Genomic DNA, 16,314 nt, shown 5'->3' with positions numbered 1-16,314 from the left:
TATCACCTGCCCATGTGCAACATCTGAAGCTGTTAAGTAGAAATTTCTCATCTTTAGCTTTCTCTAGGGAGCCTGGTGGACAACCTCATAAGTTCCCTTCCTGTTCTGGCGTTCTGCTACCTTACATGAAGAGTGGATTTGGCAACAATGTTCCCCCTAAAGTTGACACTTGTTCAATTTTCTACCTTTAATCCAAGTAAAGAACACACCATCAAATTTACATAGTGCTTTATGAGCTGCCCACCATCTGGGGCTTCAGTGTTCCTCTGTGTCCTGCGGCTCTATGCAGTGTCTACTGCCAACAAACAAAATGAGTAATTGAAGATACTCTTGGGTGAATGGGTGGATAGATGAATGGATGGATGGATGGATGAATGGATGTATGAATAGATGAATGGATGAATGGATGGATGAATAGATGAATGGATGGATGAATAGATGAATGGATGTTTAGATGAATGGATGGATGGATGTTTAGATGAATGGATGGATGGATGAATAGATGAATGGATGTTTAGATGAATGGATGGATGGATGATAGATGAATGGATGGATAGATGGATAGATGGATGGATAGATGAATGGATGGATAGATGGATGGATGGATGGTGGATGGATGGATGATAGATGAATGGATGGATAGATGGATAGATGGATGGATAGATGAATGGATGGATAGATGGATGGATGGATGAATAGATGAATGGATGAATGGATGGATGAATAGATGAATGGATGGATGAATAGATGAATGGATGTTTAGATGAATGGATGGATGGATGAATAGATGAATGGATGAATGGATGGATGAATAGATGAATGGATGGATAGATGAATGGATGGATGGATGATAGATGAATGGATGGATAGATGGATGGATGGATGGATGGCTTCTGGAGCTAGGATCAAGAACAAATCAGAAATCTAGTGTGGGCTAATTGAGATCCAGCAGTAAAAGATGGCTAGACACAAAGTGACTTAGGGGAGAGTTCGGCAGCTTGTATGTCACAGCCACTATGGAGTTTGTTCTAACAGGACCCCCTTTAAAACTCTTGACTCCTTTTTTCTTTTCTATCCTTTCTCCATTTTTCATGTCCATGTTATACACATGGGTGTGTTTAAATCTATGATTTAGGATGGGGGCAAGAGGCTTGCTCAGTTAAGCCTTCCTGGAGGCATGGCACCTCATGTGGGTGTCTCCACTCCAGTTCACGAAGGCAACTAGCTATAAGAAGCTGTTGATCCATCCAACAGCTTGACACATACCTGCAAGTCCAGGGAGGTAGAGCAGGAGTTATCAGGAATTCAAGGCCAGCTTTGGCCACATGAAACTGTCTTCAAAAAAAATGTTGATCTATAAGCTACTGCTGACAGCAGCAGGGAGCAGCCTGGCTCTCACAAGAAGAGCTGCTCTTGAGTGCACTGTCTGTATCATAAAGCATCTCTCTGCCTGCCCATTAGGTCTCCAGGATGATGGCGGGGATTAGAGCGATGACTTGTCTCTGTGCCTTCACCCTTGACGGAGTAAAGATGAGATCATAAGTTAGGGAGACAGACCTGTCTCTGTGGTTAGCATGCCTCTGCAGACTCAAGCAGGAGAGGAGTCTGCCCTAGAGTAAAGGAGACTGCACACTGTAAAATGAAGGCAGGGCAGCCAGGCTTGTATCCTCCTTCTGATGACTTTGTGGGTCCAGATGAGGACTCCGTGCTTTTTATCCAAAGCAACTTCTAAGTGCTTGGTACTGAGACAGCTATTGTGGTCTGTTATGAGTAACTGCTGCCTTGTGCATGTGCCTATATGAATACCAAGTGTCTTGGGGTTACTATGGCTATGATGAAACACCATGACCAAAGCAAGTTGGGGAGGAAAGGGTTTATTTGCCTTGCACTTCCATACCACTGTTCATCACTGAAGGAAGTCAGGACAGGGACTCAACCCGATCAGGAACCTGGAGTCAGGAGCTGCCATAGAGACAAACGATGGTGGGGGGGGGGGGGCTGCTTCCTGGCTTGTTCATCCTTTCTTACCCAAGACCACCAGCCCAGGGGTGGCCCCACTCGTAATGAACTGAGTCTCCCCACATCAATCACTAATTAAGAAAATGTCCTACAGCTGGATCTTATGAAAGGCATTTTCTTAATTGAGACTCACCCTCTCGGATGACTCTAGCTTCGTGTCAGGTTGACATAAAACTAGCTGGGACAATGAGGTTTGGACAGATCTAGCACAGTGCTGGGCCCGCAGTAAACACCCAGGGTGTAGCACGGATCAGTGAGTACATTCAGAGCAGTGAGCTCACTGTGTGGACGTGAAGAACAATTGATGTCTGACCTACCCTACATCTTTTGTGGTACAGGATTGCAATATGCTTTGAAAACAAGGTTTTGTGTGACCCTCACACTGAGGACTGTGCCAGCGTCTCCACAGCAAAGTGGTCCAACAGTAGGAGCTGTCACCTGGGTAGCCAAGCGAGCTCTGCCACCTCTGAGTCATTGTTGCTGAACCAGTTATGCTCCTGGGTGCCGGTGCTTCCCCCTTTAGAGTGGACTACCTTCCTCATGGGGCTTTTGTGAGACTGAAATAGGTCAGCAGGCAGACAGTACATAGACTAGAGTTAGACTCTAACTTCCATTATGGAATTGGGACAATGACTGATCTGGCTTCTTCCTGCTGAGTGGGGGTGGAAGCTGTGTCAGCCGGGGTAGCCCTCCTTGGGTCCACTTAAAAGTCCTCAAGTGCATCAGTAATTTCCTAAGAGCCAAGTGATAGAGAAGAGGGGTCCCTGCTCTGTACCTGGAATGAGATGTGAGGGAGAAGTAGGAACAACAGCTCTGAGCGTTTCAAGTCCTAGACAGGGAACAGGGAACAGGGAGAGGGCAGAACAAGGGACAGCTTTCAAACGTCCAGATCAAAGTGTGGGAGCTTGATAGGATTCCAAGAGCAGCATTCGCTGGGTTCCTCCTCTATCTTGTTTTGTGGTTGGTTTGTTTGCATGTTCATTTTGTTTTTGTTTTGTTTCGAGTCTGTTTATTTGGGTTTTGTTCATTTTATTCCGAGATTGATGAAACCAGGGTCCGATTGTAGACACTTTGATGGTTCTTGGAGCCGCTAGAATCAGCATGACTGTTTCTAGAGAGGGAGGGAAAGGAAAGAATGTATCCATCAATGTTTACGTTAGAACAGCAGGAGGCCTGTCTTTCTCAGTCCCAGGTAGACACTGCAGTGTTGAAACAGAGCCAAGATCGTGATATCCGGCATCTGGGCTCGTGTAGTTTTCATAGTAACAGAACAAAGGAAGTCAGAATCCAAGGCACTTCTCAAATGCGTTAGTGCAGACATCAGACAGGCAGGTTGTAGCAAGTAGAGACATCTCTGCTCTAGGCTTTATCTGCTGTCCAATGGCATTCAGAGTTTTTGAATTTGTGAAAGCTTGCAGGAGTTGTCTGATACGTTTGTGTGATGATAGGTCAGACACATGTGGGCAACAAATGGCTATTAAGTGAGCTGAAGACAGCCCAAGGAAGTCTAGCTCTGTGTGTAACAGCTCTCCATACTGGCTAAGTTCTAATTGGTCAATCAGCCTTATAGAATTCTCAGGGTAGATGGTGTACGGGCTGGTTTTATGTCAACTTGATGCAAGCTAGAGCTGTCAGAGAGGAAGGAACCTCAGGTGAGAAATTACCTCCTGAGATCCAGCTGTAAGGCATTTTCTCAATTAGGGATCAATGGGGAGGACTTAGCCTATGGTGGGTGGTGCCATTCCAGGGCTGGTGTTCCTGGAGAAAGCAGGCCTAGCAAACCAGGAGAAGCATGCCAGTAAGCTACACCTCTCCAAGGCTTCTGCATCAGCTCTGTGCCTCCAGGTTCCTGCCCTGTTTGAGTTTCTGTCCCGATTTGCTTCAATAATGAGCAGCAATGTGGAAGTGTAAGCCAAATAAACCCTTTCCTCCCTAAATTAACTCCCACGGTGTTCCCTCACAACATTAATAACCTAACCCCAGTTAAGACAGTGTGGTGGCTCAATACTACTGCTGCTGCTGCTTCTGCTTCTTCTTCTTCTGCTGCTGCTGCTTCTTCTTCTTCTTCTTCTTCTTCTTCTTCTTCTTCTTCTTCTTCTTCTTCTTCTTCTTCTTCCTCTTCCTCCTCTTCCTCCTCCTCCTCTTCCTCTTCCTCTTTCTCCTCCTCCTTCTCCTCCTTATTCTTATTCTCCTTATTCTCATTCCTCCTCCTCCTCCTCCTCCTCCTCCTCCTCCTCCTCCTCCTCCTCCTCCTCCTCCTCCTGTTCTTCTTTTCTTCTTCTGGGAGCTTGAGTTTAAATGGGCAAGAATTCACAAAAGAAATCCTCACTGAACAGAACCATTTGTGTCTAATCTCTCTCACCTCTCTTGGTCTCATTGCAGCACCACACTCCCCTGTCTGCTATTGCCCCAGGCAAGGTCAGGGTCAAGCCGGAGCCCAGATGCAGGGGCCAAAATCTCCCTTCTCAGGCTGTAACCCAATGGAAAAAGGACTGTGTCCTCCAGGTCCAGAAGCCAGTCTGCCCACCCCTCTGCCTGCTCTGTCACAAAATGGGGAGACCAGCTGTCTCAGCAGAAACCTGTCCTTTGAACCCAGGGCTGCCTCATGTAGAGCTGTGCGAAAAAGGAAAGCGTTATAGTCCTCCTGGCCAGCAGGCAAGAGATGGACCTGTCCAGACCCCCTGGCTGCTCCAGAAGACTGTAGAAAAGGCAGAGTCCCCAGCCTGCAAGCACATGACTGGGTGTTCCCCCTTACCGAGAGCTCAGTGTATACTAGAATGAATAATTAAGGCTATGGAAAAAATCTAACTGCAAACACATACAACCAAGCGCAAATTCGGAAACCAGTTGATTTAAACAGCTTTTGAAAGGCCTATATAACAAAGATCTGATATTAAATGGGAAGGGAAAAGAGTAAATTCCCCCTTTCTCTCTTTTTTCCTACACATACACACACACACACACACACACACACACACACACACACACACACACACACACACTTACCAAAACAAAAAGCTAAGCAGGGAAATCCATTATTTTACTGTTTTATTATATTTCATTTTCTTAGTCTCCCGTGGCTCGGGATGGCCTTGAACTATTTAGTCAAAAACAACCTTCGACTTTTGATCCTTCTGTGTCTGCCTCTCTAGTATTGGGTTTGCAGGCTTGCACCCCCACACCAGTTTATGCAATGCTGGAGATCTAGCTCAGGGCTTAACCCATGGCTAAATAAGTATTCCAGCAGCTAAGCTACACCTCCAGCCCCAGGAACCTATTTTCAGTAGAGGAATTTCCAAACAGAAGTCCTTTATTGCTCCACTCCTGCACTCTCTTAGGAGCCCGGGGTCATCTTGATGAGACACACTGCAGTCCTGTCAGCCTGCTATCCCTTTCTGAGTCACAAGAGACTGGTTGGTATAAAATTCAACCTCCTTCATACTCAGTGACCTGCCCAATCAATGCTTGGACTGCAAAGAAGTAACACCTTATAAACGAAGTTGGCTTGGGTGATTTACAATGCAGATGTGGGGAAGCAACCCCCACCTGGCATCCTAATATGACCTGACATTGCCATCTCTGGAAAGGGAGCTCTGAGAGCATGTGCCAGCCTTTATTAATAGCTAACCATCTCGTATCAGGAAAAAACGCTCTCCTCTGTTGGGATTTCCCATTAGACTAACAATGGCTGATGCCACTAAGATAGACATGGAGTTGAAACAGCAAGACTCTGCAAGTTAAGAAAGGAAGGCTACTTGGGGCTGGGGATTTAGCTCAGTGGTAGAGCGCTTACCTAGGAAGCGCAAGGCCCTGGGTTCGGTCCCCAGCTCCGAAAAAAAAGAACCAAAAAAAAAAAAGAAAAGAAAAGAAAGGAAGGCTACTGTGGAAGAGGCAGAAGGCACACAGTAGGGCACAATATTTACAACCCGACGTCACAGACCACTAAAATGCATCAGTCAGCATCTTCAAAACCCAACATTCATGAAAAGCAGGGTGTTCTCCGTAGGGAGAATTTTGCTTTCTTTTAAAAAGCCCAGCTGTGTTATGGGAATCTGTTTTTGTTTTAATCCCGGGTGCGGGATATGGGCCTGCTTCAGACTGTCCCCAGTTGCTTTTGTCTCCTGCTTTGGCAGGAGCGTGATTTTGCCAGCTGAAGATAGGTCTGCATTTGGAATTCTCGGGACTCTTGGGAGAGGCTATAAAAATTCCAGGGGCTGCAGCGTCTGCTGCTGGTTCCTGCCATTGTGTTTGCTGTTTGGAGATATTCTGATGACAGATTGGGCTTGCCCCTAGGAACTCACTCTAATCAGCCCCTAATCAGCAGGAATAGTTTAAAGAGATCTCCCTCCGCTTCCCCCTCTAACCTTCTTTCTCTCCTACCTGGTGTTGGGAGCTTTGAAGGGATTGGGAAGGATAAGGGTGATAGGAAAAAGGACCCAGTAAAGTAGCCAGAAAGTATGGTTACAGTTCCTATGGTTACAGTTCTTAGCCTTGATTGAACCACTCCATGCAAGAACATCGCAGACCACGCAGAGAAACCAGCCTCAGACTCACTTCCAAGAAATCTTTCCAAGACCTTGAATGTAAACAGCTGGATTTATCATTCAGGGTCATCCACTCAGCCTTCTGGAGCGGAGACTCCTGAGGAGAAATGTGCCTCTGTTCCGCGAACAGGATGCCGTGTTCTGGACCTCATATAAACAACCCGTTTTGAAAAGCGTGTGCTTAGCATATGCTGTTGATCCAAGTCACTGGATTTGTTCCCATCCTAGAAGGGTCTATCAACGTAGAAGAGATTCAGAATAAAGCTGCTAACAGGGGCTGGAGGGATGACTCAACAATTAAGATCAACAGGCTGCTCTCACAGAGGACCTAGGTTTGCTTCCCATAACCCACATGATAGCTCATAACCACCCATAACTCCACTTCCAGAGGGATTTTGAAGCCCTTTGCTAGACTGCAAGAACCGCATACACATGTAGTATATGCCTACGTGCAAGCACACATTCAGACACATAAAACAGAATTTAAAAAAAAATCATAATAAATTATCCCCTGCTTCCAAGTTGCAAGTGCAAACAATAAAAAAAGGGTGCTATGAAAACATTAAATTCTATTTTAAGCAGCTGGAGTCAAGGGAAGAAGACTCGTTAAACGAAATGAGAGCAATAAAACGCCCGTGGATCCGACGGCAGAAGTTGGCAACGGCAGAAGCTGGCGATGCATTATTACCAAGAAACCTGGCCGTATGGTTTCCTAAGTTCTGCCTCAGTGGGAGAAAGCAACTCCCACTTCCGGACTAGGTGTCCGGAAACCTAGAATTCACTCAAGCAAGGACTTGGAAGGGAGGGAAACAGTCCGTGCAAGGTGACTGCCTCCCTGTCTGTGTTCTGAATCCTCGGGCTTGCAGAGCAGGCCCCACCTGAAGACACCAAGTACACACTGAGAAATGACGATGACCAGGGTGTTTTCTGCCTCTCCCCTACCCGCACCCTCTCTTCCGCTTTCCTTCTCCCTTGCCCTCTCTACATTCATTGAGTACGATTCAGACTGAGCTATGTTCTCGGGATAAATTAGTGAGCCTTCTGATGCTGCTATGTAACACCTGGACCAAGAGCAGCTTGAGAGGAGCAGAGGGCCTGTTTCAGCCTTCAGGTCCCAGTCTGTCACTGGCGGAAGGAAGTAGGGCAGGAGCTCAAAGCAGGACCCTGGAGGCAGAAAGGGAAACAGCCACAGGAAGTGATGCTCACTGCCTTGCTAGCTGTAGCTTATATAGCCGCTTTCTTATAGAACCCAGGACCACCTGCCCAGGGGTGGCTCCTCCCACAGTGGGCTGGACCTTCTCACATCAATCATTAGTCAAGAAAATGCCTCACAGATATGCCTACAGACCAATCTCATGGAGGCATCTCCTCAGTTGGGGCTCCCTTTTCCCAGGAAGCTCTAGTTCTTATCAGATTGACAGAAACCAACCAGCTCAGGGCCTTCCTCTCTATATATATACACTTTAGGATTCAAAGCAGGTACTCCTGGGCCTGTGTAGTTCAGAGACGCTGAGGAAGGGCCTATGACACCCACTTATACCTTGAGTGGTCCTCATGAAGGTGTCTTGTAGCATTTTTCCTGACTGAGCTGAGATTTTTTTTTTTTTCTGACTGCTAAGATCAGAGCCAAGTAGTGTAAGCTTTAGACGTCAGATAGGGATGCTGATTCTGCAGGGCCAACAACTCTGGCGTTTTATCTGAGACAGTGCAGGCACAAAGCACATATTCACATGCGCGGGCGCACGTACACACACACACCAATGAAGAATTGTTTCAAATAATTTATTTTTATTTCATATGCATTGGCGTTTTGCCTACATATATGTCACGGGAATGGGGTCAAATTCCCTGAAGCTAGAGTTACAAAGACAGTTGTGAGCTGGGAATAGAACCCAGGTCCATCTGGAAGAGCAGCCACTTAACCACTGAGCCATCTCTCCAGGCCCTGATGGTTTTTGTTTGTTTGGTTGGTTGGTTGGTTGGTTTTGCTTTAAAATCCAGTGCTCTGGCCATCTCAGGCCCATATTCCCAAAGGCCCATGAGTGAGTAGAGCAGGCTAATGGTGCTCCACAGAACGTCTGTTCCCAAGCCTTCATTGATGCCTACTGGACACCAGGGATGCTTCCCAAACCCACATCACCAACCAATTCTTCTAGTGGTGAACTTGGAAGCCCTTGACATAAGCCTTAAGGGTTTGGCTGCCTTCTGAGACTGAGTAAAGGAAGGATTACCTTTTCCCGAGGCAAAAGTATCTTTTCCCTTGTGGCAAAATGGAGTTTTCATAGCTTCTCTTATTACTTACACACAGGAGGAGGAAGAACAGAAGCTGCACCCTTGCAGCCATGACCTTCCCTGACAGATGGCAGCTGGTTTGTCCATGTGGAAGAAACGGGGAACGATCTTCCAAGTCCTCAGGACTTTGGAGGTTGGTTTAGGACTTTGGTAGCCCTGGGCAGGACACTGGTCCCAAGTCCAACCACAGACAGTAGAGAATTATGCCTAACTCACTGACGGATCTTGGCGGATGATGGAGAGTCCCGCTGCATTGACCCAGGAGGGTTGGACATTGATTGTCAGCAGGGCAATGGCTAGGAATGAGGGATTTACTCAGAAGATTGATTATCAAGTCAGGGTTGATTCTGGCTAAACTGACCTAACTAGATTCTTGCTAAAAGTAGACTCTTAGAGATATCTCCCAAGATCGGGGTTCCCTAGTTGAAGAAGCCTGGCTAGTGTTTAGTCAAGGAGGGATGCTGTCACATACCTCCCTCCGAAGGAACACAGCAGCCAACACAGTCATTCTCCCATGGTTCTCGGGACTATGGTGGGAAGGGGAGGGGAAGAGGGGAAAGAAGGAGAGAGACAGAAGAGGAGGAGGTGGAACAGACGGAAAGGCAGGGCAGACCCCAGAGCAGCAGACCAGGTACAAAAAGGTGGTGCTGGGTGAGCATCGAGATGCTTCCTCTGATGGTTTTTACATGCTGGCGTCCCAGAGGGCCAGTCCACCATGCTCTTCTGAGTCCTCTCAAGTCTCTCCTGATGTGGAAGAACTCACACAGCTCAACTAGCTAGAGGCATGGCAGCTATAATGTCCAATACCAGAAGTACCAGGTCACATTGCTTTGTGGTTTTACCATGTACTTCTAAAAAAAACTGATGGGCTGATGGGTTCCGTCCTAAAACCCCTCACACCCCTTTGTCAGAATGGCATCATCCTGGAAGACACTGCTTGGGGGTGGGGTATGTCTTTCAGAGAAGATTCACAACCATCATGGACTCAGTTAACACAATCAAGATCCCTCCCTCCCTGATGTACTTACAGCTCTCTCGGGCTGTGGGTGCTCAGAACCTGGGAAGGAAGCAAATGGGCAGCCAGTAGAAGGGGAAGCGATTGGAAGTGACACAAGCCAGCCTGAAGCAGATGTGTTCACTGTGAAACACTTCGTGTGAATCACTTGTATTGACTGATAGGATCTCCCCACAGTGGGGTAGATTCTAAGGTTAGGGCACATCCTTCATCCCAGGCCTCGGTGACATGACTCAAAGGTTTGAACCTTCTCCATGAATGCCAAAACACAGGGAAGAATGGAGAGAGAGTCAGAAGCTGTTGAGAGAACAAGAGATAAAACCCAAGTGACTGGGATACCCACTAAGGATCAGACCAGACAGAAGCAGGGCCCAGTGCTCGGCTCTGTCTACAGGACTGGAGAGCAAGCCTCAGAGGGGCCAGAAGGATGACAGCAGAGGTGACATCTAACCGAAGTCCAATGGCCCAAGATAACTGTATCGCAGTGAGAAGTGTAGGATGGACACCTCCTCCGGGAAGCCAGGCTGTGCGGCAAGAGCCAACCAGAACAAACCCCTTTGATGTGGAATTGTACTGTGAGACCAAACAGAAAGAGGAAAGCCACTAGGCAGCCCAGAACGGGAGTCCTCTTCCCACGAGATGTAGCAGACGTCTCTTGGCATGAACCACGCTTCGAAAATCTGCCTCTTGCCCAGGGCCCCTCCCTGCAGCGTCATTAGAACAAAGGCCACACTGTTGGTACTTTAGATGTCCCCTTCCTGCCGACATGCTGAAGCACATTTGCAAGTATAATCTGGCTAGTCGTGAGCAGCAACCCTCTAAAGAGACAAAGCATGTGCTGTGGCCGTCCCTGTGGGTTTCCACGGCCCTCACAGACTGCAGTCACCAAGCTCTGCACGGCTCCCGAGGCTCCCAAAGGCTGCCCGAGAACGCGATGCATTTAACACACTGAGCAGTGCGACGCCGCATTGAGACCGCTTTCAGTAGTGCGTCCAGTCCTTCAGAACCTTGACCTCCATCCAGTTAGCTGTTCTGACAAAACCCTTATAACACAAAGATCTACTCTGTCCCTTCCAGGGCCTCAGCAAGAGGTAGGCTCTCCTTTCCCTACCTTCTAACTTCTAAACCACAAAGGCAGGCATCAGCAAGATGAGACCTCGGTACCGGAAAAGACGGAGGACAAGAAGAGAAACAATGAGACTCTTTTTTTCTCCTCACTCCCATAATAATACCTCAGGGCGTTATTGTTTGTTTGTTTGTTTGTTTGTTTGTTTGTTTTACCAACAGATGGTCAGATTTCCCTGAGATAACCCCAAAGTACAAGAAAGGCCAGAAACCAAATTCAAAATAACGATAGATTATTAGAAAGCACCCCCAATCCCTCCACCCAACTCCCTAACCCAGCCTGAGCACTCTCATCTCCAGGAAGTCCTCAGGGCTGGAAAGATAGAAAGTAGAGCAGTAAAGAAAGGCTCCACTTGACAGGTAAACCGAGGCCTGGTTAGTCAGACTCTTGGAAAATGGCCCCCAAATTGCCCTTGCTCCATTAAAGAAAACCCTTGTCTGGTGTTTTGTTTTTTGGTTTGTTTTTTTTTTTTTTAAACTGGAAATGAATCAAAAATGTACATTCAAGGGGTTGGGGATTTAGCTCAGTGGTAGAGCGCTTGCCTAGGAAGCGCAAGGCCCTGGGTTCGGTCCCCAGCTCCGAAAAAAAGAACCAAAAAAAAAAAAAATGTACATTCAAACATAGTTTACACTCACTGGAAGCAATACAATTGACTCCCGGGTCAGGTATTTTCCCTCCGTTGGGAGGGAGATGGCAGTACTGAATTGAGTGTGTGTAAGATCCAAAGGAGGGGAGGGAGGCCTTTAATCCCATCTGTGAGAATGACCTAGCAAAGAAAAAGAAAGGGGAAAAAAGCCACAGGGAGGGGAAGTTTCGGGCTCCCACCAGGTCCCTGCTACTCTGGGTCCTCCCTATCCGATTCCCACTGGCAGAGTCCCTTCCTCTTGCAAACTGACCTCAGGGAGGTCAGCTCTGTAAGGTGGCACGCTCCCCGGGTCTCCAGGGCTCCTGCCGCTACGCCTTTTTAGATGTTAATTCTGTGATCTACTGAAAGGCTTTGAATAGAAGCTCTTAGGTAAGAAAGAACCCAGTGGGGTTTAAAGTCCTGGCAAGCCGACACCACTCAGTCCCAGAAACCGGACAAAGGCATGCTGCAGAACGGGTTTGGCCTGGAACTGAAACCGCTCTGAGAGGAAAATGTTTGCTATAGAGGCAGGTGTCACTTCCAGAGGGAAGTTAGCAAGGGGCCTGTTTCCCAGTATAGTTTATTTAACTCATGAGGTTTTGTTTGGCCCGCATACCTCGTTATCCCCAGATACCAGAAAGAACTGCCAAACGAGAAGGCGACATTTAAATATTTAAGATTCATGTGCAAGCAAGGAAAGGTTTCTATGATCGCATTAAACACGTTAAGCTGCATGGTAGAACTATGTTTAACCCCGCTTGTCCACATCTGACCCTTATTGTGGAATTTTCTTTCCATCTGTGAGAGTGAAGAGTTTCGAAATAAGTGTTTGCTGGGCAAAGGATTAAGGAAAGGAAGGTGGAGCCCCATCGGGATCTGTTTACACAGTGACTGACTGAGATTGGGGGGTGAGGGTGGGAGAGGAGGATTACCAGCCCTGGGAGGATGCCTTGGTAGCCCCAGACATCCCAGACAAGTCCCTCAAAGGCTGGAAGGGTTCAGGTGGCTTTTCCGTACTCCCCTCGATGCCCCCCCAGAGGAACTCGTATATTCATGGGTGTTCATATTTGTGTGGGGGTGGGTACATTGCACGTGTGCATGCGTGTGTACACATGTGGAAGCTAGAAGTCAACCTCAGCTCCTCGGGAGGGCTGTTTAAAGCCAAGTTCCTTTCGGAACCCATAGCCCAGCAATCTGAGCAGACTAATCCTCCCCCACAAACTGAGACTCAGAGATCTTGTCCACCAGCACTGGAGGTACAGGTGGGGCACCCAGTGCCTAAGTGTGTTTTGGTTCCCAGTCTCCTTTCACATTCACTTATTTATTTATTTATCCATCCATTCATTCATTTTATCTTAAATGTGTGCGTGGGTGTGTGGGTGTGTGTCTTCATGGATGTGTGCTGTGTGTATGTGGGTCCTTGGGAGCACCACCAGGACAGAGTATCAAATCCTCTGGAACTGGAATTACAGTTAGGTAGCCATGAGCCACCTAACATGGGAGCTGGGAACTGAACCCAGGTCCTCTGGAAGAACAGCGAGTGCTCTGACCTGCTGAGCCATCTCTTCGGCCCACTCCTCCTTTGCATTTAAATAAAATATTTCAAACACATGCAGGGGCATACAGTCAACCACCTTTAGATCCGACCACCCCATGTTAAGAAATCAAACATTCAGAAGTGTTTCTGGGCGTAGCCCTCCCCCTGACTAATACTTCTGTCCTACCTACAGGTTCTAACTACCGCACCCTACCTCACCTGGAGGCGCAATATCACAGAGCTGTATATAGATGTCATACTGCATAGTTCTTTGTATTTTTGTTTGGTATAGCTTTAAACCTTAGGGCTGCCCAATCTTAGTTGCTAGTAACAGTGTGTCCGTCCGTCCGTCCGTCCGTCCGTCCGTCAGGAAGCATATTGCATGGTTTGAACCCCAAGGGGACGTTCTTGGTGAAACCTTAGCTTGTGAAGCTAAGGTTCCCTCCCCTCCCCCCTCAAAAAAAAAAAAAAGAAAAAAGAAAAGAAAAGAAAGTCCAGTGGCCACACCAAAGCTGCCATGAATCAATGGCTTTCAGGTTATTGTCTGAAAATTCAAAGAATGAAATTCATGGACCATGGACTATGACTTTTAGAAAGAAGTTTATTATAGACTCATAAGTGGGAGCTGAAGAGGAAAGAGAGGAGGAAGGAAAGAGGAAACAGGGCACCGTCAAGTTGAAACTCTGGGGTTCATTAAAAGACCTGTGGTAAAGTGTGAGGAGGTGAGCTGCCAGCCAGGGGTCCACGTGTAGACTTTCAGCTTCTGTCAAACCCTCATGTCACTTCTAGGCCCGTGGTTCCTAACCTTCCTAATGCTGCGACCCTTTAATACAGTTCCTCTGGTTGCACCGAGCCGATTCCCAACCATAAACGTATTTTGGCTGCTACTTCAAAACTGTAATTTTGCTACTGTTATGAATCATAGTGTAAACATCTGATAAGTGGCCTACCCCGCGGGGACCTGAACCCACAGGTTGAGAGCCACACTGCTCTAGGCTCACTTAGGACACAAAAGACAGGAGCCAGATCCCCTCGGGTATCCCTGCCTCCAGCAACAGTGTTCCTAGAACTGCTGCTTTGAAGTGGGGACCCCTGCACTGCCTGGCCAGATTGTACCATATTCTGTTCTCATCAGTACCCCAGTTTAAGAAGAAACCTAAAATCATTTAGGAGTCAGGCCACAGACCAGAGTCCCCAAACACAGACATTTCTGGCCTCCAGCCAGAACTGGGTCAAGGGTGTTTTCAACATAGGACTGAGACCCTTATCTCTGAACTGGTCCCAGTTCAATCTCCTGTCCTTGTTCCTTTCTGAAGCGGTCACCCTAACTGCCATTAGAGAGTCAGGACAAAGTTCATCCTGGCTTCTTCAAGCTGAGAAGAGTGGTCGGATGTGGCAGTTACGGACCCCAAACTGTGTTAACCACCCTAACCCTGGCTCCTGTTAGCTGTGTTAGCATTTCTTCTAGGCTCCACACAACCGTTACCTAGCAACAGCCAGGTAAGACCTTAGCTTGCTATAAAAAGATTGTTTGGCCTCTCTCACATTCTCCAACCCTTTTCTCTCTCTCTCTCTGACCCCACCTCTCTCTGTGCCCCCCCTTCTTCTGTCCCTTCCTCCCTTCCTCCCCATGTTCTTGGCCTCTTCTTCCTCCCCTCTCTCTCTGTTCCCTCTCTTTCTCTTTCTCTGCCTCTACTCCCTTCTCAACCCCACCACCACCACCACCACCACATCAAACAACAAAACATATCTCAGAGGCTACTCTGCTACTTGTCACTCTGTCAGTTTATTCACCCTCCCAATAATCAACATCTCATCTCCCTTCGATTTCCCACTATAAAAATAATTACCCTCAGGTGCCTGTGAGATGGCACGCTGCATTAAGGTGCCTAAATTGATTTAACCCACTTCTGTGGTTTTTAGTTAATTGTTTTGTATTAATTTCATTTTGGTTGAGTTTAAAATTCACCACCTTTAGAGGTCACCTAGGTAAGCCAGATACTCTTAGACCACCATAAATGTCGCTGGATGTAAATCCTCTGACACATGGCTCCTGGTCATAACGTCCCCTGGATTTTTCTCTGCACATAACTCACATGTGTCTTTTGTGTCAAAGGGCTAAAAATTTCACTTTCTGAGTTGGGGTTAGGGAGTCAGGAAGTTCTGGAAAGAGTTTGGGGAGGGGAAACCATGACCAAAACATATTGTATGAAAAAAAAAAGGTTGATTAAAGAAGAATCCCACCTACCAGTCATGGAGTTTGACCATGCGTGTAAAGACCAGCCACCACTTCCCTTTTCCCCACACTTGAGGCTACCTTGATTCTTTATCTCATCAATAACCCTAAGTCCTGGCCTTCAAGAGGTACATTTGAGACTTGCTGTCCTGTCTTCCCAGGCTTGACTCAATCAAAGGAAACCCAGGGTGGCTCAGTTATCCTATTCTGTCATGGCAATGCAACTCCACTAAGACCTTGATGCAGTCTGGTCTGCACACACATAAAAGGCCGCTAAGAACAGAGCTATTAAGCTGGGAAGCAGAGGCAGGAGGATCACTGTGAGTTTGAGACCAGCCTAGTCTACACAGTGACAGCCAGAGCTACCTAGCAAGACCCTGTCTAGAAAAAAAAAAAAAAAAAAAAAAAAAAAAGAACAAACAAAAAAGGACAGTGTTATTTCTGTACTTCATCATGTGAGTCCTCTTAAACCTCAATAAAAACGGTAAAGATGTCTCACTTCTCACTTCCTGCCCCAGCCCTCACACTGCCACACAGAAACAGCGGGTTAGAGCGGCTGTCTGTAGGGAGGGGGAAATGGTTTGCACAGTGAGCTCCAGGGATTCTCTAGTTTCTTTGACTTCACATTCTTCCTTTAGCTAAACCCAGAGCCATAGCCATTACTCTGTCCTCATGGGCCCAGTGAGGACATTCCCCAGGCATCAGCCATATCCATCCTGGGCTTTGTCTTGGTCTCTGCCTCTACTTATATGGGTAAATCCCATCTTAAATTCTCCTGCACCATGAAAGTAGCCACAGTAGGACCATTTGTAGGGATGGAGGGAGGAGGATTATGGACGATTCTCGTTTGTTCGTTTCTCTGTTTCCTAAATTTTAGAATTACAAACACACACCGCTCTTTCAATAAGAAGGATATTTTG

The 16,314-nt window shown here is 47.2% G+C and overlaps 1 long non-coding RNA gene across 1 annotated transcript in view; it reads right to left on the bottom strand.

Annotated features, from left to right (window-relative positions):
- Positions 1 to 1,860: 1,860 nt before the first annotated feature.
- The window catches only part of LOC148006945 (uncharacterized), a 35,274-nt gene continuing 20,820 nt past the window's right edge, over positions 1,861 to 16,314 (bottom strand). The window contains exon 3 of the long non-coding RNA XR_015649248.1: positions 1,861 to 3,130. This is a non-coding gene — a long non-coding RNA (uncharacterized LOC148006945). The remainder of the gene's footprint in view (positions 3,131 to 16,314) is intronic.

The sequence above is a fragment of the Rattus norvegicus genome, chromosome 1 (assembly GCF_021556685.1).
Source record: "Rattus norvegicus strain SHRSP/BbbUtx chromosome 1, alternate assembly SHRSP_T2T, whole genome shotgun sequence".
In the NCBI taxonomy this organism is placed as follows: domain Eukaryota; kingdom Metazoa; phylum Chordata; class Mammalia; order Rodentia; family Muridae; genus Rattus; species Rattus norvegicus.
Note: the sequence above shows the minus strand (reverse complement) of the source record. Positions and strands in the feature narration are given on the sequence as shown.